The sequence below is a fragment of the Trichomycterus rosablanca genome, chromosome 22 (genome assembly GCF_030014385.1).
Source record: "Trichomycterus rosablanca isolate fTriRos1 chromosome 22, fTriRos1.hap1, whole genome shotgun sequence".
NCBI classification, from domain to species: Eukaryota; Metazoa; Chordata; class Actinopteri; order Siluriformes; family Trichomycteridae; genus Trichomycterus; species Trichomycterus rosablanca.
Window position 1 is genome coordinate 7940967 of NC_086009.1, and position 10593 is coordinate 7951559.

At 40.6% G+C, this 10593-nt stretch overlaps 1 non-coding gene across 1 annotated transcript; it reads right to left on the bottom strand.

The window, feature by feature from the left end:
* Nucleotides 1-1292: 1292 nt before the first annotated feature.
* Nucleotides 1293-1364, bottom strand: trnac-gca (transfer RNA cysteine (anticodon GCA)). Its single transcript has one exon. It is a non-coding gene; the product is annotated as a tRNA-Cys (tRNA).
* Nucleotides 1365-10593: the final 9229 nt, after the last annotated feature.

The following is a 10593-nucleotide window of genomic DNA, read 5'->3' on the forward strand; positions in this document are numbered from 1 at the left end:
CTAAATGTCAGTGCTGTGATTTTGAATCTATGGGCATCATCTACTCAGTTACTGTTTTCTAAAACACGTTACTAGGTTGATTGGTAACAATCCATTGCCCCTAAATGAATGAGTGAGTGTAGATGCCCTCTGATGAACATACATTCTGCACAGGTTACATTTTTTGCCATGCTTCTAGTAGTTCCAGGTTAGGTTTCGGATCCCCTGTGCAGACATCCCAAGTTGCAAAAACTCATTTCAGGGAGGTACCCCCGGACCCGAACCCAGACCCCCCAAGTCCCCAGATAGTGTGAAAGATAATAGATTTATGTTCCCTACATAGTGCACTAGATTGTATGTTAGAAAATAATTTATGTTCCTTACTTAGTGCACTAGAGAGTGTACTAGATAATACACTAATGTTTCTTACATAATGCTTTAGGTAGCGTAATGGTTAACGGATTTAGGTTCCCTACATAGTGCACTAAATTGTATATCAGATAACAGATTTATGTTCCCTACATAGTGCACTAGATAGTATTTTAGATATGAATTTATGTTCCCTACGTAGTGCACTAGATAGTGAATTAGACAATTGGTTTATGTTCCCTACACAGTGCACTAGATTGTATATAAGATCACGGATTTATGTTCCCTACATAGTGCACTAGATAATGTATTAGATAATGCATTCATGTTCACTACATGTATGTTCACTAGAAAGTATAACTAGATGATGATTTGTGTTCCTTACATAGTGCACTAGATAGTGTATTACATAATTAATTATGTTCCCAACATAGTGCACTAGATTGTATATTCGATCATAGATTTATGTTCCCAACTTAGTGCACTAGACAGTAAATTAGACAATTGATTTATGTTCCCTACATAGTGCACTAGATTATATATCAGATAACGGATTTAATACGCGATGGGGAAAAAAGTCTGTGTCGCCTGCGTGTGTGTGTACGAATGTCTGCCTGTGAGTCTCACCAGAATAAAGAGATTACAGAGATTGCTTAACGATGCAAATTTCCTCCATGGTGTATTTTAGGTAGATTACTCATGCGCTTTTCTGATCACCACCAGCAGATGGCGTTCTAATTCCTCCTATCCAGCATGGATCACTCTCATTCCACTGCGCTTCCAACGTGGCAGTATCAGCTGACCAGCACGTATTCGCTTCATTAATGCGTTTGTTTTCGGCTTATATTGTTGTATGTGCTTTTTTTTTGGAAAACTGGGAATGTCAGAAAGCTCTATAATGGACGGTCAACAATATTTTTAGATTACAACGAAAAATCAAAACAAGGGGGCACCCGGATTTGAACCGGGGACCTCTTGATCTGCAGTCAAATGCTCTACCACTGAGCTATACCCCCATACGGCAGGCTGAGCACTACTGGTGACTATAATAGTGACTAAAGCAAAAATAAATATTTTAACTTATACCTAGTACTGTAATCCTTAAAAAAATTAAAACAGCTCTGACATGAACTGGGAGCTGCTGGAGTCACAGTGTTACAGTGTTTACAGTCAAGCAAGCTTTACTCTGCTATCGACTTAGAGGCCGTCATGCACCATAAAGCCCCTAGTTTGAAATGGTCACCTTAAGTATCAGCTGAAGGTACTGATGGTCAAAGAAAAAGCAGTAGCTTTCTTGTATGGCAGCCCCTACGCCCATTGCCAACTATGTTTTGGCAATGGGCATAGATTACATGTGACCACCCAGACATACAGTGCTGGCCAAAAGTATTGGCACCCCTGCAATTCTGTCAGATAATACTCAATTTCTTCCAGAAAATGATTGCAATCACAAATGCTTTGGTATTAATATCTTCATTTATTTTGCTTGCAATGAAAAAACACAAAAGAGAATGAAAAAAAAGTAAAATCAATTATCATTTTACACAAAACTCCAAAAATGGGCCGGACAAAAGTATTGGCACCCTCAGCCTAATACTTGGTAGCACAACCTTTAGACAAAATAACTGCGAACAACCGCTTCCGGTAACCATCAATGAGTGTCTTACAATGCCCTGCTGGAATTTTAGACCATTCTTCTTTGGCAAACTGCTCCAGGTCCCTGAGATTTGAAGGGTGCCTTCTCCAAACTGCCATTTTGAGATCTCTCCACAGGTGTTCTATGGGATTCAGGTCTGGACTCATTGCTGGCCACTTTAGAAGTCTCCAGTGCTTTCTCTCAAACCATTTTCTAGTGCTTTTTGAAGTGTGTTTTGGGTCATTGTCCTGCTGGAAGACCCATGACCTCTGAGGGAGACCCAGCTTTCTCACACTGGGCCCTACATTATGCTGCAAAATTTGTTGGTAGTCTTCAGACTTCATAATGCCATGCACACGGTCAAGCAGTCCAGTGCCAGAGGCAGCAAAGCAACCCCAAAACATCAGGGAACCTCCGCCATGTTTGACTGTAGGGACCGTGTTCTTTTCTTTGAAGGCCTCGTTTTTTTTCCTGTAAACTCTATGTTGATGCCTTTTCCCAAAAAGCTCTACTTTTGTCTCATCTGACCAGAGAACATTCTTCCAAAACGTTTTTGGCTTTCTCAGGTAAGTTTTGGCAAACTCCAGCCTGGCTTTTTTATGTCTCTGGGTCAGAAGTGGGGTCTTCCTGGGTATCCTACCATAGAGTCCCTTTTCATTCAGACGCCGACGGATAGTACGGGTTGACACTGTTGTACCCTCGGACTGCAGGGCAGCTTGAACTTGTTTGGATGTTAGTCGAGGTTCTTTATCCACCATCCGCACAATCTTTCGTTGAAATCTCTCGTCAATTTTTCTTTTCCGTCCACATCTAGGGAGGTTAGCCACAGTGCCATGGGCTTTAAACTTCTTGATGACACTGCGCACGGTAGACACAGGAACATTCAGGTCTTTGGAGATGGACTTGTAGCCTTGAGATTGCCCATGCTTCCTCACAATTTTGCTTCTCAAGTCCTCAGACAGTTCTTTGGTCTTCTTTCTTTTCTCCATGCTCAATGTGGTACACACAAGGACACAGGACAGAGGTTGAGTCAACTTTAATCCATTTTAACTGGCTGCAAGTGTGATTTAGTTATTGCCACCACCTGTTATGTGCCACAGGTAAGTAACAGGTGCTGTTAATTACACAAATTAGAGAAGCATCACATGATTTTTCAAAGGGTGCCAATACTTTTGTCCACCCCCTTTTTATGTTTGGTGTGGAATTATATCCAATTTGGCTTTTTGACAATTCTTTTTGTGGTTTTCCATTGAAGACAAATTAAATGAACATTTAATATCAAAGCATTTGTAATTGCAATCATTTTCTGGAAGAAATTGAGTATTATCTGACAGAATTGCAGGGGTGCCAATACTTTTGGCCAACACTGTATATGTTCACTCAGCATAGGGATAGGCTTTTCATTCAACCTTGACAAGAGACCATTGTTTCATTCTTTCAATCATTGTCTGTTTTATCCTGGTTAGGGTCGTGGTGACTTTGACCCGATTTACTAGACGATGAGTAGTGCCTGAGTAGTGCCCGGAGGAAACCCTCATGGAGAAAATGCAGAGTCTAGACAGAAAGGACCCTGGCCGCCTGGCCAGGGAATCAAACCCAGGCCCCTCTTGCTGTAAGGTGACCATTTCACTGTTCAATCATTTGTAAAACTAAAAAGGCATCACCATAGCCAGTCCAGTGACTAACCAGTGTCCACTGGCCTTTGTGAAAGTTATGGTAGCTTTTTGTAGGGTTCCTTTAATTTCCTCCTCCAACTTTTCAATCTTCTTTGTGTGGCAGACAGATACATGGAACTATGGGCCAGTTTGGCTCAAGGGGTGAGGGGTGAAGATCACCCGGTGCCATACATTACTCAGACACAGTCAGTGATAGAGACTAAGTACAGCACAATTAAGAAGATGTGCCTTGCTATCAAGTAGAGGATTCTGTCTTTATGGTACTACCTGCTTGGAAACCCATTCACCCTCTGCTCGGACCATGCTCCCATGCAATGGCTCCACTGCATTAAGGACACCCAACATGTATTTCAGACTTTGGGATCTGGTTCACAGCCCTTTAGATTTATTGTGGTCCACAGGACAGGAACACAAGTGGTGGTGGAAGTACCTGTCGGCTGGAACTCTGCCATAAGCCGGATGGCCTCCCAGCTTGTGGTAAGGTTATAATGCAGACAAGAAGGCACGTACCTGAAAAAGCTGCTAAAGCTAATAAGCCAAAAATTTATCATTTTGTTTCTTAGATGGAACTTGTCTGAAGGTCTTGTTTTTATTTCAAATTTTTAAATAAACTGCTTGAAAATGGCAAAATGGCTTACCCGACTACTGGATTCAGACTGGTTACAGACACCCATGCAGACTTGGGAAGAGCAGGCAAAACTCCTCTTGGACAGGCCTGAATGCTCAAGGCTTAAACCCAGGGCATCAGGAAACACTACACACATACAGTATGTGGACCATGATAGGCAAAGGCGATTTAACCTGCCTGTGGGCCCAGGGGCTACGGCTGGTTGTGGGCCCCCACGTATAGTTTTCATAAAATCAGTAGACTAGTAACGTTAAGCAGGTTACACAGATTCCCAAAATCCCTTGCTGTGCACTCACTGTGTATTGTGATTACATGCATTCTGATATTTCATTGTCTTTTAGTTATTTTTATATTTTACTTAACGAAAATATTGTCGTGTTTTTACTTTTTTTACTGTTTTTGTTTTTACTTTACCGCTAGCATTAGCCACTTGCTACCGTAGAGGGTCGGCTCACCTAGCCGCTGTCCGGTGGGGATGCATGGGTCTTTTGCTGTGCGGTGGTTGAGGTGTGGGAATAAACACACACGACAGGGTAGAGTCACTTTAACTGTTTAGTCAGGACTTCAATGAGCGTTACAGCACTTTAGACTGCGTAGCTCCAGAACCCGAACTTCAATGCTGGGACCATAATGTGAGCCTCATATACAAAACTAACTGCAGAACGTCCGAACGCACATGTATAAACCTGGTGCTGCATTCTGATTGGCTGAGCTGAATGTCACTCACATACTGGCTCTAATGTTCACGTTGCTTAACTGAAACCACCAATCAGAATTACAGCAGCTCGTTTATCTGGCCAATCAACAGTCAGAAACATGAATAACGTGTAAATGATTTACAAAATCATTGGTTTGTAAGCTTCCCCATTCTTATTAACCAAAATAACTAACGAAATAAATAAAAAATAAAACAGCCAATCCGGGGCCCTCAATTATTCGGGGCCCCTGGGCTGAAGCCCAGGTAAGCCCGTGCATTAAATCGCCCCTGATGATAGGGCTTCAGCCACCACCTTCCAACATAGCCAATCATGTCTGTGTAGCTGCCTGGTCAGCATAGCACTGCTGAGATTCAAACCTGGATCTCAGTGATGGTGGGCTAACGTAATAAACAACTGCATCACCCAAGTGCCCCTTTCCCTTATTATAAAACCAAAACCTTCTTATATGTGAAGCAGAATTAAAGTAAAAGTGTATTACTGAAAAGATAGAAATAGAAACCAGATTTCCCCCATTTGTCTCTTTATTTCAAAAAAGCAGTTTTATAATTGTGTTGAATAATACAGGTCAACAAAAATAAGAACACTATATGTACTACAAATCAAAGGAAGTGAACTACAACAATGCACGTTCTTACTCTCTCTGTCTCACACACAAACTCAAACACACTTTTTAACCAAGTAAAAGGCTTCATTTATAAAGTGCAAAACGTGTATTATTTTACATTATTGTCATCAGCTTTAAAAACAGTAGGATTGTAGCATTCTCCAGTATTGGGATGAGAAGAGTGCGAATGTGTAAAGAAAGTTGACAAACAGGGGTGAATGTTCTGAACTGCCATATTTCGTAAAGATGTTCCTCCTTCTCAAGCTTCCCCCATCGCAGCTGCAGTTCCTCATCTGTTCTCTAACTCCATTATCCAAGCATTATCCTAAAACAACAGCATTTATTATAAACAAATGTTCAAATATATCATGTTTTTTCCACAGCATTAAAAGATAGTTTGCTGGTGCTTGGGAGATGCAGTGGTAAAACACACTAGCACACCATAGCGGACATCTTGAGCTTGGTGAGATAGAATCGTACACATAGTTGGCTTGTTTGAGAGTTGGACTGCCGGAGAGGATTTACGACCCCTGCTGACTGAACTATGGTGCCTGCACAGATGAGTGACCATCTGTACGTGATACAGATCTACAGTACATATGAGTTTGCCTTGTGCAGGTGAAAAAAAGTGCATGTGTTGGATGGGGTGTGGTGGTGCGACCCATTGGTCATGATTGTAGGTCAGCAGCAATAAAAGTAGCAAAATGATAGAGTAATTAGCTTTTAATTAATGGCAGACTTGTTTTAGTTTGGATATCCAGGGATTTTTTCTCTCAACAAATGGTTAAGGTTTAGGTTTTTCATCCAAACACTGGCAATACATTTTAATGGATTTAGCACAAATTAGTATTATTGATGTGGACACAGAGAAGTCACCAGCTGTAGTCAATCAGAATTTCTACACTGTCTACACAACCAAATCATTACATTTGCTGTTTATATATGTTGAATTCCATTAACATTTTTGCTCAAGGACTTATTTCCCAAAAAATGTTTTACAATTTAAATTAATTAACATTTGGATAAATCATTAAAATCCCCCAAAATCACCAATATACATAATCCTTAAACATGTTTAGAAGCTTGTGACTATTAACTGTAATTGTGTGATGTGTGATATGGGATAAATTAGGTTCAATCAATTACATAATTCCTGCCATGGCAGCATAGTGGTATTACAATACTGACCTTTGCGAAGGGGCAACTGATATTACACAAAGCCACAATATATAAATGATCCCTCGTTCATTTCAGTGCAGGGATAATTATATGTTTTTAGGGGTTGACCTAGGCCCCTTAGTTCCAGTAAAATAAATCTTAATGATTCAGCACACCAAGATATTTTTGACAATTGTGGGCTTTCAATTTTAAAACAACCTTCTTGTTTCTACACTCACTGTCAATTTTAACAGCTCCACTTACCATATTGGAGCACTTTGTAGTTCTACAATTACTGACTGTAGTCCATCTGTTTCTCTGCATGCTTTGTTAGCCCCCTCATGCTGTTCTTCAATGGTCAGGACTCTCCCAGGACCACTACAGGTATTATTTGGGTGGTGGATCATTCTCAGCACTACAGTGACACTGACATGATGGTGGTGTGTTAGTGTGTGTTGTGCTGGTATGAGTTTTTAAACACCTCACTGTCACTGCTGGACTGAGAATAGTCCACCAACCAAAAATATCCAGCCAACAGCACCCTGTGGGCAGCGTCCTGCGACCACTGATGAAGGTCCAGAAGATGACCAACTTAAACAGCAGCAATAGATGAGCCATCATCTCTGGCTTTACATCTACAAGGTGGACCAACTAGGTAGGAGTGTCTAATAGAGTGGACAGTGAGTGGACACGGTATTTAAATACTCACTGCAGTGCTGAGAATGATCCACCACCTAAATAATATCTGCTCTGTAGTGGTCCTGACCATTAAAGAACAGGGTGAAAGCAGGCTAAAAAATATGCAGAGAAACAGATGGTTTACAGTCAGTAATTGTAGAACTACAAAGTGCTTCTATATGGTAAGTGGAGCTAATAAAATGGACAGTGAGTGTAGAAACAAGGAGGTGGTTTTAATGTTATGGCTGATTGGTGTATGTGGGAACAGTTTTGGGAAGGCATGGTTGGAACAGGACACCAATCCACTGACTTAGCCAATGAAGTCTGTACCAGTCAGTAGCAGCAATGAGGATTCAAACCCTAAATTACAGTGGAAGTGGGCAAGTGTAATTGACTGTTATGCCAATCAAGTGCCCTACTGACACACAAACAAACAAACAAAAAAATATAAAAAATAAAAAAATAAGACAATCAATGTAGATATATATGCACATATAAAGCTTGTTGTTATCTAGTAAATACAGTGGCTTAACTAGGAGCTCATGGGCCCCAGTGCAAAAAAAATGTGGGGCCCCTCAACAAATGTCATATATATATATATATATATATATATATACTGTATATATATATATATTTATAAATACATGCATAATTCGTGCAGCCAATGGAGGGGCAGTGAGGTGGGTGGTTGAGTTCATGTCGTGGAGGGGCCCCCACCTGCCCCCCCTGTAGTAAAATATGCACAGTATGGATCAAAGTATGTGGAACTCCCTGCTAATTTGGAATTTTGGGTGTTTCTGTGACACCCATTGTGTCCAAGTTAATAAAATCTATTTTATAAAATAAGAGATGCACTTTTAATTTTCTGGTATCGGTTTGGGGAAGGCCATAGGGTCAAAGTTTACCCAATTGCCAAGAGTCTCACCATAGGGTGACTGATCCTCTGTACTGACATTAATTCTGGCATTGAATGAAAGAGAACCAAATATAAGCAATGTTACTTGTTTCTTACATTATTATAAAGGAAAACAACAGAATTTGACACAAAATACTATACAAGTATTCGAACAATCCAAATGCATAAACATTGGCATTAAATAAAATAAAATGTTTATACTTAATCAATGCTTTATTATATGAGATTTAATATTATAGTAAACCCCGTAATCGCGACATGCGGTGTTTCATGTTAAACTACACGAGATACACAAACCTTATACATTTATATATACATGAGATTCTATTTATATCGCGATTATAAAACCCAAATCCAAAATGCATTTAAAAATAGAAATAAATCAGCTATAATCACCTACATGTGACGATGGTCCTGCTGCTCCTCCATGACGGGGGTTCGTGGATGCTGCTGCCGCATCCTCCCAGTATCAGAGCAAGTAGATGATGTAAGAGAGAAAAACAAGACCCATTATGGCAAAGAACATCAGAACCATGATGTCCAACATGATGATGTCCTCTTCTCCACAGGGGGGATGAAGGTGGTCCGTTCGAGCTGTTTATGGATGAGCGGAAGACATGTAATTTTACTGGAAACGATGGTTTCCGGTACAGACCATCCCCTCCGACTTTCTAGAACATTTCCGCTGGCCCCCCTCCTTCCAAATCCAAGGATCCCTTATATTAAAGGAGAGAGTTGGCATTTTGGTTGGCATTTCTCTCTCTCTCTCTCTATATATATATATATTATATATATACACCGATCAGCCATAATATTAAAACCACCTCCTTGTTTCTTGTCCATTTTTAATAATAATCTATAATAATAATTCTACAATTACTGACAGTAGTCCATCTGTTTCTCTACATGCTTTGTTAGCCCCCTTTCATGCTGTCCTTCAATGGTCAGGACTCTCAGGATCACTACAGAGCAGGTATTATTTGGGTGGTGGATCATTCTCAGCACTGCAGTGACACTGACATGGTGGTGGTGTGTTAGTGTGTGTTGTGCTGGTATGAGTGGATCAGACACAGCAGCACTGCTGGAGTTTTTAAACACCTCACTGTCACTGCTGGACTGAGAATAGTCCACCAACCAAAAATATCCAGCCAACAGCGCCCCGTAGGCAGCGTCCTGTGACCACAAGGTCTAGAAGAAGACCAACTCAGACAGCAGCAATAGATGATCGATCGTCTCTGACTTTACATCTACAAGGTGGACCAACTAGGTAGGAGTGTCTAATAGAGTGGACAGTGAGTGGACACGGTGTTTAAAAACTCCAGCAGCGCTGCTGTGTCTGAGCCACTCGTACCAGCACAACACACACTAACACACCACCACCATGTCAGTGTCACTGCAGTGCTGAGAATGATCCACCACCTAAATATTACCTGCTCAAATCAAGTCAAATGTTTTCATGTTTTATGTAGTAATAAAAACTAATAACTGTCATTTGGAAAATTGTTTGAACTATTATTTGTAATGAAAATTTGTAAAAAATAATCAAACTAAAAAAAAAACAATAAAACGTGATGCCTGCAACCTACTACAAAAAAAAAAAAATTGGACAGGGGCAAAAAAGGTTATGGTTATACAAGTAACACAATTCTGGAAGCTTCCACAATCAGCAGTTTTACTGGTAGGTTAACAGGCGTAGTCATCAACACTGAGTATAAAAGAAGCATCCACCAATGGCTCAATCTTTGCAAGCTAGGATGGGTCGTGTTCCACCCCTAGTTGTCAGTCAGTTCAAAGACAATGTTTCTCAGTACAAGATAGCAAAGAATAGGTCTTTCACCATCTACAGGTCATAATATTACAAAAAGATTCACCGTGTCAGAGGAAATCTTGATGCTTAAAGGCCAGGGGTGGAAACCACTGCTGAATGTGAGCATCAAGCCCTCAGTTGGTACTGTTTCAGAAACAAGATGATAGGCACATAGACGTGGGAATACTTTAGAAAAACATTGTCACTTAACATAGTCTGCCACTGATTCACTATCATGATTTGCAAATGACCAGCAGGAGAGGAGGGGGGGGGGGGGGGGGGTGTATGGGCTGATCCAGGGGAATAAAGGTTTGTGTTCACACAAACACAATCCATTCAGTCCTCTCCAAGACTGCACAATTTTTTAAGCTCATGTAATCAGGTAGTCTTATATATGGACAGTGTTTATCCACTAATCACTGC